Source organism: Prenolepis imparis, unplaced genomic scaffold, assembly GCF_030444845.1.
Source record: "Prenolepis imparis isolate NDT839.2.m4 unplaced genomic scaffold, iyPreImpa1.0 SCAF_11, whole genome shotgun sequence".
Taxonomy (NCBI): Eukaryota; Metazoa; Arthropoda; class Insecta; order Hymenoptera; family Formicidae; genus Prenolepis; species Prenolepis imparis.
In genome coordinates, this window is record NW_028141169.1 from 2013821 (window position 1) to 2031935 (window position 18115).

General features: G+C 36.2%; 1 protein-coding gene and 1 long non-coding RNA gene across 10 annotated transcripts in view; one reads left to right on the top strand and one right to left on the bottom strand.

The window, feature by feature from the left end:
- LOC145943116 (uncharacterized) overlaps positions 1-18115 on the bottom strand; it is a 240043-nt gene that overhangs the window by 108450 nt on the left and 113478 nt on the right. The window lies entirely within an intron of this gene.
- The window catches only part of LOC145943103 (uncharacterized), a 155245-nt gene that overhangs the window by 24625 nt on the left and 112505 nt on the right, over positions 1-18115 (top strand). The gene's annotated exons all lie outside the window — the stretch shown is intronic.

Below are 18115 nucleotides of genomic sequence, written 5' to 3' on the forward strand. Positions count from 1 at the left end.
TTTCAGCTGCAACGTCTGTCGAGCGAGCAGACGGAGCGTCTACCGAAGAGAGCCAAGTCTCGCTCTTGGTTTTTGCTTTTATTTGCCGCAGAGAGAGAACCACGGTTAATTGAGAACTATATATTCTTTGCTCGTGGCGAAACAATTAACCTGGCCAAAGTTGTAGGCAATAGTTACACACGTCACCTTTCGTTTTTAATCACCGTTTCATTCTACTTTCACGACGGTGCAACGTCGCCGTCTGGTACGCTTAGGAGTCGAGAAGGTAACGTGAACTATTACGAGAGTAATTTCGTTGGACTAAACTCGCTCCCTTGTCCGTTCTCTCTCTCTCTCTCTCTCTCTCTCTCTCTCTCTCTCTCTCTCTCTCTCTCTTTTATTTTTCTTTCGCGAAAAGAAGTCGCGTGTAATCGACAATTTGCAGGCAATTAGAAGTGACGCGATGCCGGATAAAAAGTGGTACATCCTTTCGGAAATTTTTAGTAATACAAGTAATTACCTGTTAAACGCAATTTTACGTTTCCTTGACAATAAAGCGACGAATAAAAGTCGACACTGGTATATTGAGTTCGCACTTGTATGTTAATCACTCTCTTGCAGTGAGATTAATTGCGGCAGTTGGTTGTTAATCTGCTGGTGTAAAACGAATGAATGTTATCTCGGTGCTTCAATTTGCAGATCGTAATTACTTCTCGGGAAAGTGAATCCGGGAACTTCGTAGATGTTGAAGCTTTTATCACGCCCGACTTCGTGCTTCTCCGTTAATTGGAAATGATGTTGGTTTCACATCTCGTTATATATTACAACTGTGTGGCTTCCTTCATGGTAAACAATCTGAAAATATATGACGTCTCGTATGCGCGTTATGTTTTTCTTGCAACGATTTGTTACGACGCTGTAAGAGAATATTTTCCTAATGGCACTGATTGCAAGAACATTTTCTCATTTCTTGCCCCGGATGAATGAAAATCAAATATCCGGAAAATGCGATTTTTAACATAATACGCTTCAGAATTTTCGTTATTCTTCGTGAAAAATTATTAGTAGAAAAAATATATATATATGTTCTATTAATCAATAGATAACAAGCAGTTAGGGATTGGTGAAAATGATATAAAGTATAAAAATTTGCAACGCTTCGAAATCAAACGCATCATTCCTTCATCCTAGTGCACGAGTACGCTTAAATATCGATGCGTCTGTTCGACATTAGCCTTCCATCACCGTTTTTGACAGTTTACTCTCCGCACTGTACATTTTCTATTGGCTCTCGACGTGACGGACTGTTATTCGGTATTGCGTAAAATATGCGTGCATCCACCACGGGTGGATCGATGCGCGAGCCGCGAATGAGCGATGGATACCGCTATATCGATTTCGAGCTGCGTCAAGTCGAGTACTACTCTAGACCCGGTATTCGGCGAGAGAGGGTATCTATCGATGGCTGATGATGTTTGCGCGTACAAGTATCGCGGTCATATGTGTAACCAGATCGTCAAACCCTTCGTGCGGTAATCTTGTATGGCATTTTTTTTTGCGCGCGTATCAAAAGCGCGGGTACCAACATGAGTAACCCGCGGCTGAGTTTGCCAATCAATTCGTGTACATATACTGTTGGTTACGGGTTTTTTCACCATTTTCCCTCTGTCTATTTGATTCGAGGATATATATTTTTGTCGTCTTGCTTTCGGCGAGTTATTTTCGTTGCATTGATGCCACAATGTTGGGTATAAATATATATTTATCTGTTCACACATCACACCTATGTCATCTACACTTTTATCTCGTTACAAATTTACATACGATAATTCGTGTACATTTATATTTCCTATTTTATATTTCTTATATATTCCCGGCGACAGCTATTATATTTTTTTTTACACTGATGTTACATGTTTCTTCTTAAATCGCCACAATGAATACGTTTTGTTCAAGATTGATTATTTCTTTATATTTACGCGGCATGTATGTGAAAGTTTATCCTAGATACGTCAGTATAAAACCCGTCCGTTTGCAATGGTACATATGCTTTTATCGTTATCGGTATAAATCTGGTTTGTCCACATTCGTTGTTCGTTTATCGAACTAAAAGTGAAATATATCCTCGTACTACGTATTGATTTACACATACGTGCTCTGTACATCAACAAATCATAAAATATCAAATTCCTTTCAAAGAAGAAATTTTGATAGAAATATTACCATTGATTATCATTCATTAATTAAGAGAGAGAGATATGAAGAAATTAAGAGAAAAGAGAAGATAAATGTCCTCATTGTCTAATTTTTTTTCTATTAATGTTTTAATATAATTAATCGGTCTTATATTTTTTAAACGATAAGTGGAATTAACAATTTTTAATACTCGTTATGTTAAAAAGTTTTTTTAAATTTAATTAACAATTTTTAATACTCGTTATGTTAAAAAGTTTTTTTAAATTTAATTAACAATATTTTTTTTTTGTAAAAGCTTTTATTTTTCTGTCTTTCTAATGTCGATATACGTTCTTATAGAAATGATTCATAAGTGATGCAAATGGAATGTGGTTGAGAAAAAAGGAGGAGAGTAAGAAAAACGATGGAAATTTAAAGTAATTCGGAATCGCTTCCTAAGTCGTGGAAATATCTCAACGATTTTTTCACGTTGATTTCTCCGTTCAGATGCTTGAAATCCTTCTTGAGATTCAGTTCTAGGAGCCGCTGTTAACGTTCAGCCCTCCCTTTTTCAATTCGAAGGAGACGAAGAAGATATGACATAATATTTTAAAATGCTAAGAATAAAAGGAATAGAGAGATAGAAAAAGAGTGAGGGAGAGAGAGAGAGAGAGGAGGGAAGCATAATCTATTATCCTTTATTTTAAAAGTCTATGGGTATAAAAATACGGAATATCAGTGCAAAGTTTTTGTTCTTTTTTTTATGCACCACTGATGTGATCGCATTAATTAATGGAACGTTGTAGCATGGGACGCTGTTCCGGAATATTAGATTACTATAGAGTGACTGTCAAGAATAATTTTTCAGTAGAGAGAACGTTATGACAGCACACTCTAGAGAGTTTGAAAACTGAATAGAATATAGATTTTCCGTACCGTATGGTTTATGCAATTAGGTCAGAGCGCGGTAATTGAGACCATCTCGTAAATGGAGTAGCGTAATCATTTTCGCAATAATAAAGTTAATTGTGTACATGTACATATATATATATATATATATTATAATAATAATTATATAAGAGTTACAGTAAATTTAATAAAAGACAAAGGATATTTAATAAATGAGGTGTATTGTGAGAGCCACATCAAGTCTTTGTTAAGAGATAACAATTCATTTCATTATTGGAACACATTTTATCAGGATACTTTATTTATTGAAAACTTTTAATTTTATATCGTAATTACTTCTCAATTGCTATTCAATTTTTCTGCATTGTTTGCTCTTCCTTGAAAGTTTTAAATTTGACGTCCTGCTATATAATGGAACAGATGATCCCTCTCTCGGATTATTCTGCGGGTTGATGTAAAGCCATAAAATTGACCGCAAGTCTCTCGTATGTTTGCAAGGTTGGGGGACTCTACATACGACACATATCATATCGATCGGCAAATTGCTAGAGTTCAAGGCTTGGCATCTCACGGTTATAAACCGAGAATCTCTAGCATGCAGTGACCCGATTAATTAACGTTTAATTTCTCGGTGCAATTTCTCCTCAAAATACAAATTCATTAGAAGCGTGCGAAGCTTTGAAGAATTTTGTATGTGTAAATGGCTCACGTAACTTTTCTCGCGGCCGCAAAGCTGGCCTCTTTCCCCGAAGGGCTATTAAGGCCGACCACCTGAGGCTTCATTTTACCTGCGAGAAAGTTGGAAATCTCATTTGCCATCACACACAGCAGCATGAATTTTATTTCTACTTAAAACGAAGTGCACACACATCGGTCGAAAAATGAGAAAAATATTCCGATATATAATGAATCCAGAATTAATAAATTATGGATATTTTGAATATTATGTATATAATTACAATAAACCTGCTATGCAATTTTATCAGAGTGACTAGGTAGGAAGAAAACGCTAGTAACAACAAATCTATTATGATAATATATCGGAACGATTTATTAACGAATGTCCACCCAATATTAATTTGAATAAAATAAAATTATTTCTTCAAATTAAATAATTTTATATTTTGTGTTAGAAAGTGTGACTGTTTTTTTAACTTATGATTTTTTAATATTTAAATCTAAATAAGTGAACGACAAAATAAAGTACATGTGTGTGTTTGATTGAAACTTTAAAATGTTGATGATATCTGTTAACAGAGAAACTGACAACTTTATTATTTTTGCATGTTAAATCACTATGGTTTGAAAAAATTCGATTATTTTTCTCTTCTTATTTTCTTTCTATTTTTTTTCTAAAAATTTATTGTTTCTACATATCTAATAGTCGTGATGTTCACGATAATAATGCAATTATTCTTGATTCGCGTAGATACGGTCGAGAGAACATGGACGTAATTTAATCGATTGATGAAATAATGCTGTATTTAAACTCTGGGATCAATGTCCTTCACTAAAAGCGACCTACTTCTCCCTCCTCATTGTTCGAAATGATTCACGAAATTGCTTGTTCATTGAATTGGTTTAGTTCCGCATATCACAACTTGAAAAAGGACAAAGAAGAAAGGAAGAGAATGATTAAAATATTATTATCTAATCTTTATACATATTTAAAACTTACGTTTTAGTCTTTATTACATTTTAACATTTGCATATAAAATATTTTATCGCTATTATTTGCTTTAATTGCACGCTATTATTTATTAGATTTTATTTACGCATTATCACGCCGATATACATTATTTGAAAACATTTCTCGCATAATGCGATTGCATTAAATGCTCTTGATGTTTATTTACAAAATTGATTTTTGTTTTTCGAAAATTGAACCTTGGAAAGCTTAAGCAAAATATCTTGTTTTACACTTTCGAACTGTTTTTATATGGAAAATCTACCTTCTCTCGATAATATCGTCAGAATCCGCCATTGCTCCTCTGTATGTAACAAAGTAAACGGAAAATCCGCGAAGTACGTTCGCCCTTCGTAAAACGAAAGCCGCGTTCGGCCGCGTTCGGCCGCACGCATAATCTCATTTCGCGAGAGAGTACGCAGACTTTGCGGTTCATCAAAAACGGATTACGCGATCGATCGGGCCGCAAAGAAAGTTGCCTCTGCGCCGAAAGGATGTGCGTTCGTTGTCCCGAACCCTCCCTTCGGATAGAACCGGAAGAGCGGCTTTGACATTCTCTCGACGATCAGCTGAGTCGAAAGTGAACGATGCAAATGCAGTCATAAAATGACGTTACACAGGAGCGACCGCATTCTGTATGCACTTCCGCTTACGTGACCTGCCCGATGCATCCGTTCTGCGTGATTTATACGTCGGTTTATTGGTGATCCCGCCTCCTTCCATTGACCACCCTTAGCTAAGCAATTGCGATAGAGAGCCGATCTACTTCCATCGTCTGCGCGATTTTTTTTCCTACACTTGTCTCTGAAATAGTTTCGTCATCGTCGTGATTTTATTGCGTACAAATCATTGCTTCGTTTTTCCACCCGCGTAAAATATTTGCCTTATTTTTGCGATTTTTCCTATCAGGCGCACCTTTCTTGTTTCTCAAAAGAATCACGCGCCGTCTCTTACAGAAATTGAAACGTCACAGGACTGAACGAATCAAAAGGAATAGGATGGAAACTGTAGATTCCGGTCGCGATGGCGGTATGGAGGTCTTCGATTTTCGAAGATGTTTAATTATCCTTCACGGATAACACGGTTCGCAAAATGTACATGACAAGGCTTTGTATAGCGTAAAGAGATCCGATAGAGGAAGGGAGAGTGAATTTAATATAAAATCAATCTATTTTATCAAAGCACTTTGCACGGTTCTATAATAACGAGAAAGATCCAAAATTTTAAACGCCAGACTAAAGTAATTACAACGAACACAAAAGCTATAGAATGTGTCAAAAGTTTTACTGACTTATATTATTATTAGTTCGTAATTCGTATTATGAAAGAATACAACTAAAGGCAGCAAACTAATTCAATCGAGCCCAGCTAGATTCCCCTTGATTAAGAAAAGCCAACATTTGCCGATGTAATCGCACCACGAGGGATCTTCGACACAATGGCGGCTCTGTTTTCTTCTCGACGTACGGCAATGTACCACGAATGCCTGCAAATGACACATATTGTCTGACGTCGTATTTCATAGATGACATTATACGCGCGGCGAGGCGTAAAAAGTTAAGAACGGTGGATTAGTGGCAGAGAAATCCCTAGTTGTGTATACGGATTTTGAAGCGGCAGTATTAAAGAAGGAAGGACAGAGAGAGTCGGTTCTAGAGATGACAGATACTAGCTCATTCTAAAAATATCCATTATTTAATAGCATTATTTTAAAATTTTCTAAATGTGTTTACACTTTCTCATGCAGTTAGTTTAATCATTCATAATCTAATGTGCGTTGCTTGAATATAAAAATAGTTGAAAACGAACCTTATGTTGAGAATGACATAAAAAAATTGCAAATGCCATATGCTAAAATTTCAACAAAAATGGTGTATATATACACTGAAAAAAAATTTGTTAACTTGACTAAACCTTTCAACTAAATATTATTTTGTTAATTGAACATATAGAAATATTTAAATGAAATATAACATATTAAATCTAACAAAACGTATATTTGACTTAAATACTAATATATGTTCAATTAACAAAATAGTAATTTAGTTGAAAGGTTTAGTCAAGTTAACAAATTTTTTTAAATGTGTATATGCGTGTGTTTTTAAATGTTTTATTAAAAATTTAATTCTCCTCAACATAGAAATCTCATAGAATAATCAACATAGAATAATCAGATTTTATATAAAATAATGTTTATTGTTGATTATTCTTATTATTTTTAAGAGATTTCTCTCTTCTCTTCTCTTTTTTTTTTCTCTCTTACGTTAAATATATTTTTCAAAATTTTTCCATTTTTCCATTTAAATTATTCATCATATTGCGATTGAAAAATAAATACATACATATTCTCCATATTTATTTTATGTAAAAGTTATTATTTTGTTACGCAAAATATATTCGTTACTTCGCGTTTCGCTGTTATATCTACATATATATTTCATTGAACACATGCGAAGAGATTTTACACTCAGTCTCACAAATTGAAGGACCGCCACTGCAAAACGGGTAAAGCTGAAAGCCCCGTGCTGCTTCTATAACGGCCGAGTCAGCGTTCCTTTGTTAAGAACAACTTTACTCACGCGGCGATTTTCCACCATAACTCGAAGAGCGAAAGGGGGAGAGGATGGGTATCGAGTGGGGAAAGGGGGATGTGCAATGGCAAAGGGATTCTCTCTCGCGCAACGCAAAATGATTGATGCGTAGGAGAGGACCTCGGAAGTCAAAACTGGTTCGCGAGTTCTTCGACGATGAAGCGCGGAAGTGCGAGTGCTGCGAATCAAAGGTATTCAGGATCGCGAACTGTTCTGATCTCTGCGTTAGAAATGTCGATTTTCTTAGTGATGTTAAGAAAATATCTAACAAACATAATTAATCAGAGCTTCTGCGTTTAAGTAAAAAAAAATCTCACTCGTTAACCTGATTTCCTGACATTTTTTATTACATGTTTCTTTAATTACATATCTTGTGTCATAAATTGCACGTACGTTACACACGCGTCGCTTAATTACTTTCGGCCGCAATTTATCAAATATGATACCTAGAATGAGATCAACGTTCAGACGCAAGAAGGCAAAAGACAATTCAGAAATGATGATTGATGCTCAGAAAAAGTCGCCGTGAGTTTTTTGACAAAGAAGACAATCGTCGAAAGATTCTATTTAGAAGAACCTAATGGAATGACATCGTACTGCCTTTTATAAGTAATATATAGAGTATTTTAGGTTCTCTCTCTCCCCATCATTTCTTTCAGAGTATTTCTCTGACCAATAAGGAGCTAGTTTTCTCTTAAGTAAAACTCTAATTGATCATTATCTCACTTCTCTCTTTTTCTGTGCGAGAGAGAAAATGTTAAAAAGATTTATATTAGATATTTTTTGATAACTTTAATTTATATCCATATTTCGACTCGATATTATAAAGCAGTTACGAAACATTTCGCGCACGAACAAAAATGCCGCTACTTTAATAAAAAATTTCATTGAATTATAGATACGGAAAAAATAAAACTCAAAAAAGGGAACGTACGTTTCTTTTTTTCTCTTTCGTGACTGTCAGGACCCGGGTAACATCCTTGATGAACTGGATCGTTCCTGGATTTCTATCCGAAATTTGCAAAAAGCGGATCCGTTCACCGTCGGTTTTTTTCAAGCTCGCCCGCATCCTTCTTTTTGCGAGTCCGTGCGCGAGAAGCTACCTCGAATTTTAATTAAAGCATAGTTAAAATCCCTAGACACCGACCCGTCCCCTTTCGCCCGTTTCGACTTCGGTGCAGTCTTGTACGATGTTACCGGGGGGAGGGAAGCGCGCGATGCACCAGCTCGTGAAATAAAATCAAGGGAAGGCTTTGCGCGCCGGAGAGGCGTCGGAGAGCGAGGCCGGATTTCCCTTTCTCGAATTGTGCGAGCGTGTCCTTCCCTACCTCCCCTTCGCTCTCCTCTCACGGGGGATTTTATTTGTTAAATTGTTCGCATTTCTCTTTCTCTCTCTCCGTAGCTTCACGTCAAATGTCTGGCTTAAGAATTTTAATTCAAGTTCTCGAGGCGCTTTTGGCGCGTCAAAAAATTTTACGAAGAAAAAGGATCATATAATTCTCGTTTATACTCTTGTCACAAGGACAGATTCTCTCGATTCTCGATTTAGGTCGTTGAATTAATTCAACGTGTCGCGAAAAGAGTGTGTTCCAATTATTAACTTATTATTTCGACAGAAATGTGGGCATTAAATCGATCTTACGTATCGATCAGACTTTAGGAACGATCGCAATTGGCCAAAATGTTTCAACAACGTCGTGACGCGATGTTATTGAAAATCGCAAATGCATCGCATGTCCCGGTATACTCGAAAGCGGCGCTTTATCGGCGTTTCCTTTCTAACGGGCTTTTTCGAGCGAAAATAGGGAAACTCTCCTCGGGGTCTTAATACAAGCACGGTTCCACCAACGTGGTTCTTGCATGTGGTTTGTTCCGTTGCATAATAAAGCGATTTAGAAGTTTTTGCCGGTCGATCAGGGGTGGAACAGGCACGACTTAGACTGCCAATTTTCGCCACTAGGTTCCTCGACCTTTCGCTCGATCTTTCCTCTCGGCGACATCGTCGATGTCATCCCGGCATTAAGAACCCCGTTCCTTAACGAGGAGAGTCTTCCAAAATGGCAAACCGGAGTTGATTTCGTGAGTTTTACGAGGGAAAAGGATCTCTCGAGAGTTTCTTGGAGAAATTTTCGCTCTTGACGTTTTCCTCTCTTTTTCATCTCGCTCTATCTCTCCTCTCTCCTTTCTGCCCCGTCCTTATCAACCAATTTTTCGCTGTTCCACGAATACGTGTGTCGAATGAACGATCTCTGCACCGGATAATTAACGCTTTAACTATCTCCGACACGTGTGAAAAATTTCCAACGAACCAATCTTTTATATCTTATTGTTAGTGACTGCACAGTCATACTAACAATAGCTTTTCACCATCTAACAAGTTGATAGAGCAAAGTAAATATACATGTACTGTGTAAATATAAGTATTGGCGAAAAATACAGTGCCAAGTTAATATAGAAAGAGAGGTACACACAGATGAAATGTAGGACATACATAAGTACATAAAACATGGAGATCTTTTCTGAAAACACAAAATTTAGATACACAATCTGTAAAATTTATATAATATTGTGCGAAAATATGTAATTTTATCGGTTAGAAAAATATTATAGCGGTTTATATCCTCTTCCTCTTTTCATGCGGCAATCGACATCTCGAGATTCGCGTGCACACGAAGTCGATCGATATAGACCGGTTATTTGAGTTGGCGAACACGCGAATTAGCTGTTGAGTAGATATGATTTCTCAAGTTCCGCAACAGCGCTTGATCCCCGGGAGAACTTTCCGGAAAATTGCCACCCTTCCACATCTCTCCACTCTCTTTCTCTCATCTGTATTCCCCGTCCCTTCTTCGGGAGTCACTCCGCACAATCAATGTAAAAGCTTATAACGCTCTCTTTGCGTTTCCCTCTTCTTACTTGTATCCGCGATCGTTGAAGAAATATTTCCGCAGGCTACATCGCAGGACGGATCAATCGTATCGCGTATAGCCGGCGTAAAAAGTTTAAAGAAACATACACTGTTTTTCCACGAGCGCGCGCACCAGTTCGCCCGAATAAACAGCAGCTAATAAAAAGGTGGACGGTGTAGCGTAAGAAAGCCGATCATCGAGGGAAAAATTGCAGTCGCAAGAAGGGTGTAGAGAGCCAGAAAGAGGGAGATAGAGATGGAGGGATGAGAGAAGGGGAGGAGAAAAGAAGGAAGGAAGAGCAGGTCGATGTGAGCAGCGAAGGGGATGCAATCTATAGCCGTAGGGTTGCTGAACTTTCCAAGAGTGTCAGCCTGAAGCTTTATGCGTCTGCCTCGTCCGTTTCCTCGGAGTTTGCCTTTCTCATACACGTTACACACGTATATATACGTACGTACGCCTATGTATGTATATACGGTCTCGAAATCGCTCCCTCCATTTGGACGGAGGTCAAGAAAAGACAAAGGATGAAACGTCCGTTTCCGGAAACGGATCGACTGGACACGACGGAAATTGGTTGCTCCAGCCCCGGGAGAGGCGTGCGTGTTAATTCACCGGGGAGAAATATCGGACGGGGACATCTCCCGGAGGGACCCGTCACGAAATATGTCCCGAATCCGTGAGCCATTTCTTTTTTTCCCCATCCTCAAAGTCTTTCTCCCCTTCTTTCCACTTTCTTTCCCCGGCATCCACGACAGAATTCTCTCGTCGAGCGGGCTTTCCGTGATAGATGGCTCGAGAGCAGAGACGATTTCGGAGGAGGTTTGACAAAACTTTCGACTAATTCCGCTCTGAGCATCCTTATCAGGATACGTACATACGGCAACAATTTGCACGACTTTCGAAAATTTGTCGCTCTTTGCCGGGAGCAGATATGCTACGTCACCATATTCCAAGATGCAGCGAAGACGCGCGCATCCAGCTTTTACTTGCTTACTCGTTCTCGTAATCAAACACGAAAGAAATGAAAGAGAAAGAAATGAAAGAGAAAGAAATGAAAGAAATACAGCAATGAAAAATTTCCGCCAGTTGGTTGAGGATAATGCTCGGGAAGTTGTTACGAATGTCGCGTATTTTCATAGGATTTACAACTTTGAGTTCCTCGTACTTATTTTCTTTTGAAATGTTTGCTAGAAAATATTTCATATAGCAGAAAAAAAGAATGTACAGAATGTATACGCAGTAGGTAAAATTACTTCTAGTCTGAACCATACGCGCGTTTTTTTTAAATTTTATTTTATTAACGGAACGCAATCGCCAAAGTTTTTTCAGACGAGAATTCTACTAATTATTTTAACAAAAAAGTGACAATATAAATTTACATATTAATGTACTAAAAAACGTTATTACATAGAAACATTTTTAATACATTAATATGTAAAAATTGTTAGAGACAGAAAAAATTATGCTTATCGCGAATAAAACTCATGAGAACGGAGATTAATGAATAAGTTGTAATAACAAAATATCTGCTTGATTAATGACTCTCATGCAATACATGACATAATTATTATTACAAGATATAATAATCTTAATTAATTACATTATTTGATATTTTTCTTTTATTATACAATATGTATTTTTATCAAGTGCTTTATAATATATTTTTCAATCTTGACGCAAAAAAAATAAAATACAATGAGATTTCATTTAAATACATTAAGTGAAAAGTGAAGAACAAAACTGTCTATTATAATGTCGTGCTAATTGAATAATTTAAATCGAAAGCTCGGAAGGTCCCTTTGAAAACAAAGTGAGCACGTACGGATGCATAACGGATAGGAATTAAAAAGATCCTTGCGTTTTTTCCAAGGGTAAAGATAGAGGTTATTTCTCTCTCGAAATCCACTTCTTTCACGCTAACCCCGACCGACGTATCAGCAACAACCTCCCCTAACGCGTTTCATTTCTTGTGGATTAGAAAAATTACAGAATGAAGTGGAAACGTGTTCTGAGAGATACGTATTCCTTTTCAACGATTTCGTTTTCTGCTTGACTCTTATATCGAGTTTTTTTTACCAAAAATTATATTTCTAATAATTCTTTTATTTTACAATTATTTATTCATAGAATTCTTAATGATTAAATTATTTTATGTGTTTTAAGCCTTACGTTTTTAAATTTAATTAAACTTGAAAAATTAAAAAAATTAAAACTTTGTTTTGTAAAATTAAAATATACAACATTTCATACGACGTAACAATTTAATATAATGAATGAGTTTGAATATGATTATTTGCACGATTATTTGTTTTATTATTCTATTCTTATCTTATTTACATCTCTCAAATAACGAATTGATATAATAGCGGCACAACTATCAAATGTGCATGATATTGTACGAATAATCATATTCACAGTCATATTCAAACAATCACTGGCGGATCCTGAGAGGGGGGGGGGGTTAAAACCCCCCTTTGCAAATTAAAAGAAACAGTTTTGCTGAATTTGTTTAAAAAATATAAATAAAGAAAAATAAACATTAAAGAGCTATCGACGTCAGGATCCGCTAATGTATATATATATATATATATATATATATATATATATATATATATATAAGTATAAGATACATTGTAAATTATACTCATTACGCATTCAAGGAGTTAAGTGTAGATTAAGTCAGACATAGGACGAAATGATGAGATAATTTCATTGCACGAAAATAATTAGGTGAAATTCTTTATATCTATATAATATACATATATATATAATATATAATATATATTATATCTATATATATATATATATATAATATATATTATATAGATACAGAATAAAGAATCTCGCCTAATTATTTTCGTACAACAAAATTATCTCATCATTTTGTCCTATGTCTGACTTAATCTATACTTAATTCCTTGAATGCGTAATGAATATAATTTACAGTGTATCTTATACATACATATTGTATATATTATATAGATATAAAGAATTTCGCCTAATTATTTTCGTGCAACGAAATTATCTCATCATTTCGTCGTATGTCTGACTTAATCTAAACTTAACTCCTTGAATGCGTAATGAGTATAATTTACAGTGTATCTCATACATACATATTGTATATATTATATATAAGGGTGTTAAAAAAGTGGCGGATACGCTGTATAGGGGTGAATTCCTGAGGTTATTTGGAGACGATTTTGCCTCAACGAAAATGTCGAGAGAAGTCATCATTTTTTGCAAGCTCCCAATTTTTGCCATCATATATCTTGGTAACTAAGCCTTAAATTAAAATTCTATTAAATTAAAGTCGACTTGAAATTAATTGAAGAATGTAGTTTTGTTAATATTTTAATTCCACAATACTTAGTTTACGAAAAGCCCTTTATTTTCAATTACTTATAACTCGAAAATTATTGGTGCCTCGACATTTTCACTGAGGAAAAATCGTCTCCAAATAACCTCAGGAATTCACCCCTATACAGCGTATCCGCCACTTTTCTAACACCCTGTATATATAAAGAATTTCGCCTAATTATTTTCGTGCATGAAATTATCTCATCATTTCATCGTATGTCTGACTTAATCTAAACTTAACTCCTTGAATGCGTAATGAGTATAATTTACAGTGTATCTTATACTTTTATATATATATATATATATATATATATATATAAATCATTATTAAATTGTTGCATATATATGAAATGCTGTACATTTTAATTTAAATATATACCAATAGATTCGAAAAGTCACGTCATCTCGCAGTTCTTTTTCAACTTCTGCTTTCCTTCGCTCATCATCCTCCATCTAATCGTTTTCATTTTGCACTTTCATCGCAACAATAACTCGAGTCATATTGTCAGATGAATTCCATTATTTCCATTACGCTGTGCTGCGGCGCGGAATTGAATTAGGCAAACATATAACGGATGCGGGAACGTATATATAGAGAGAGGAACCAGTGGAGAGACAGAAAGCACAAGGGTGGTTTTCAGCGGTTTAGGTTTTGATAAAATGTGATAACGGCGTGATTTCCGCGTACGTATAACGACGGGGAAACGATGACATCACGTCGCTTTTGCCGACGACTCGTTTTCGAGTCCTCGTTCCGGTCGATGCACCCCTCTTTCTCGTCAGCGTTTTGCTCTTTTCGACGTTTACGCGAATACCAATCAGGCCGTCGTATCTCTTGGGACCAGAGAGGCACAAACCATACAGCACAATTGAATTATTACATCTGTCTCTGGTTGGATTTATTGGCTTTGTGTATTTCGATAATATCGCTTATTTTTGTTAGAAATGACTTTTTATGTCATCTTAAATCATCTCTTTGTAGAAAGAAAGCTATATAAAAATGTAGCAAGATACATGTTATATATGTATATTGTTTTAAACAAATATGGCTACAATTATTTAAGTCTGAACCTAAAGTACTTTAGGTAATTTGATATATACATTTTTTATACGTAAGCGTATACTTTTTTGTAACTTTTGAAACGTTTTCTGAAGATTTAACGTGTCTGAAAAATTCGCCTTTTTATTTCAAGTTATTTGTCCGCGTATTGGCACAAAAACATACGCTTCTCTTCCCCTTTACACTTTACAATCATCGTTTATAGATATCGTGAACGGTAGAATCGAGAATGTCTGGCGCCATCGGCTGTTTCTACTACTGAAAATCAGAGATGTCCTTTCTCTCGAGTATTCCGCATGTCGGGACCGATTAGTATCCATGACTTTTACTACTGCCAAAGTATCTATAACAGTGAGACTACTCGTTACATTGTTTCCTAATGCACGTAAAAACCGACTACACCGAACGTAAAGACTTTATTTCTTTTCTCGAAATAAAAAGAGAAAGAGAGAGAGACAGAAAAAGAAAGAGAAAAAGATCAGAATCAGATGAAAAAATTCGAAGGAAATATGAAACTTAAAATAATCCACGAATATTCTAACAAATTTGTCATCGCCATTCTAGACATAGATTATTATTCAATGAGAAAAAGACTGCAATCTCTTGCATAATTTATTTTCATAATAAAAATTTCTGCCGTCTCAGATACACAGATACACATGTAAATGAAAATAAAAGTTACAACAGTCAAAGAACGGTAGTACACGATAGAGATTTCGCGTGTAGATTTCACCCTAGTGTAAGATGTCCTTTCCGCGTTCTGAATCGCTTCCGACGTACGATTTACTTCCCGTTTCGTTCGTCTCTTTCCGGCGATTCTCGTAGTATCGTCTCGCAGTATCTCTTATGTCGAGGGTCGCTTGATTGCAGAAGTTACAGGCTCGAAATGCGAGTCTGCATTTATATATACACACAGTGAAATACACGTGTCTCTCGCACAAAAGCTCCGTTGGGAAAGAGAAAAGGGAACGGACAGGATGGATATTACGTAGGATACTACGTAGGAAATAACGTACCGCCATTCGCGAAAACCGCGATGGTTTCGCGCGAAAAACCGCGTCAAAATTGCAGCCGACTTTCCGCAATCGCCTTAAAAGGAAATCGCAGTTTCGAGCTCCCCTAAAGCATCCTTAGTGCTGTTCGATTTATTTTTATCGTCGGTTTGCGATATCGCTTTTGATTCTTCGTCCGATTTTTGCGGCGCGTTTTATCGAGTTGTGTAAGAATGTCGGTTTACATCGGCGATATCTTCTAAAAAGAACGAGATATATGTAAATAAAAAAAAAAAATATTTATGTTTTTCACGTTTCTCAGAGTGGAGAGTCATTTCCATGATTCTTCTTTCGATTAAATGTAGAGAGTTTAAAGAGAGAGATGGGAATAATAGAAAATCAGATGATTCGACGATGCTGACTCGTAAACTAAGGTTTACTAAAGAGACCGCCGATGTGACAATTCCGTTCTGATTCCGCGTCATTAAAATCGATTCTATGCGGGCTCCAGATGATGCGATCATTTACGTTTATCACGTCGGCAAACGTGTCGCATTCAAGTGTGCGACATGTTTCACCGCGCTGTCATAACTGATTAGAACATTGTTACTTCAGCATACATTAGCTCTCGCATCAGCGTGCTAGCGCAGTGCTCGCTTTGCTGAAAATCTGTCATGTACTTGTTAAGCCGACTAATGATTCGGCTAATGATTCGCGGAGTCTGTTGTGTGAAACAGTTGTTCTAGCGTCTTGCCTCGCGTCCCGCATCGGTGCGTTGATGCGGAATAACCAAAGTTTCTGGCTCATTAATTATCACCGGGCTTATATATCATGGCATCATTGTCACCAAATCAAAACGAAATTATGACGATCGCCATTCGTGCAGCAATGCAGTTTAATATGCAAGTGCGAATTTACGAGCGATTTTATCATTTTTTTTATTTTTTACTTATTAAAAAAGATGTCAATTTTTCACGGTTTCTACACTAAATATAACTTTGTATAATTAAAAGCCATTATGTATATATCTTAATTATTTTCCAATCACTCTCGACTGACTGACTTGCCTAATGATTTTGTAAATACAGTTTTATATCTTTAAATTTTTTGTTAGATGAATTTATATATACACATTTATATAATATATATTTTTATCGGTTTCTTATTATTTAAAAATTATTTTGTAGCTATTTTATATAACCGATGATCTCACTTATCCCACTTGATTCTATACTATTGTATGCATTAGTCTATTATAAATGTCTATTATAAATGGAAAAAAGAATGTCCATTCGCCAAGTGTGAAAGGGGTTAATCCGCGGGCTAATTTAGGCAGCTGCCGCGATAAATCTGCACAATTAATAGAGCCGCGATGCTCGACATTGATACGCGAGCAGCCGGCGTGATAACGTAATCGTCCGAGAAATAATGACCATAGGAGCGTAGGCGACTGTTTAGTGCGACTTGTCGCGGGGGGAAGAAATTTAGGTCTCTGCTTTTTTATCGCACTTAGCGCACGCCATCTTAATGAAGGGGGAGAGAGGGTGGAACGATGAAATACGGAGATTTCGGAGGAGGGGCTCCTCGTTATTTTCGCGGAGGTTTATGCGCGCTTATGGTCGTTTATGGACCGGCGAGACTAATTGCGATGGGCGATATTATAACGATCGAACTGATTGGAATTATTTAATGGGATAATTGTTAATTGATATACGCGGAGTGCGCGAAATGTGTCGCCTATATGCACGGGCGTGTTCGTAATGAAGTAAATACATATGTAAATATATATATATATATATATATATATATATGTATTGGATATCGAGCAACTGTATACTGTGAAATACAAGCTCTGATGGAATATAGAATGCAGAGAGAACCCGTATTCCTGCAAGTATCCTCCCGAGACATTGCCTACACATGATACATTGTGATATTAATTATTTTTCATTTATTCGAGATGTAGAGAGAATTATATTACTTTACTGCACGCTGTCGCGTTATTATATATGTAGTATATAGACGATATATGCATTTGTGAATATTGCATTCTTGAAGAATTAAAAATACCAGCAGTGTTGCGTAAAAAATCTCTACAAATGTCAAGAATCAGAAGGATATAAGAAAAGGCAAGAAATTGAAACACGGGAAGGATGAGATAAGGCTAGAAATTGAAACACGGAGATACGATCTTGACTTTCTTTAGAAAGATGTTGAATGTATAATATATATATGTATATATGTGTGTGTAATTTGAATGAAAATATAATGTATCTCTCTCTTTTTCTCTCTATATTTTATATTTTCTTTTTTTTACGCTTAGAAAATGCAACAATCAGAGATCTCTCTAGTTGCAATTCAAATGAGCAATGCACATCTGCGCGACACCGTCGATGTAAATCACGTATTTATCCCGTACGATAACGAGGGCGGAGTTCAAGAAAGCGCACCTCGGT